General features: G+C 68.2%; 1 protein-coding gene across 1 annotated transcript in view; it reads left to right on the forward strand.

Moving 5' to 3' along the window:
- Window positions 1-403, forward strand: part of LCN15 (lipocalin 15) — a gene marked incomplete at both ends in the record, with an annotated part of 7,689 nt that overhangs the window by 2,609 nt on the left and 4,677 nt on the right. The window lies entirely within an intron of this gene.

Consider the following 403-nt stretch of genomic DNA (forward strand, 5'->3'; position numbering starts at 1 on the left):
CGGAGAAGGCAACGGCAGAGGCGGCCCACCCGGCCCGTGCTGCCTGGGCTGGGGGGGTTGGCTGGGGCACGAGTCCCCATGCTGCATCCCCAGTACAGCGGGCACCCCCGGGTACCCCTTGGTCCTGAGCCGGCGTCAGGGCAGCTTCCAGGAGAGCGGGGATGCCCATGCAAAACTGAGCTGGTCCTGGCCAACTCCTGCCCTCCGTGGCCAGACCCAGTGGTGTCCCCACTGTTGGGACACCAACACCTGGGGCTGTGATGTCCCTGAGCATGTGGTGCTTCCCCAGGGAACACGGGCCAGAGACTGCCCAGCCTCCTGGCACAGGGCAGGGCAGGGTGTTCTGCACTCAGGTGGGTGGCAGGTCCCATGTGGTGCGTGGCAGGTCCCCCAGGCTGTCAGG

The sequence above is a fragment of the Buceros rhinoceros genome, unplaced genomic scaffold, assembly GCF_000710305.1.
Source record: "Buceros rhinoceros silvestris isolate BGI_N320 unplaced genomic scaffold, ASM71030v1 scaffold22566, whole genome shotgun sequence".
Lineage (NCBI taxonomy): Eukaryota > Metazoa > Chordata > Aves > Bucerotiformes > Bucerotidae > Buceros > Buceros rhinoceros.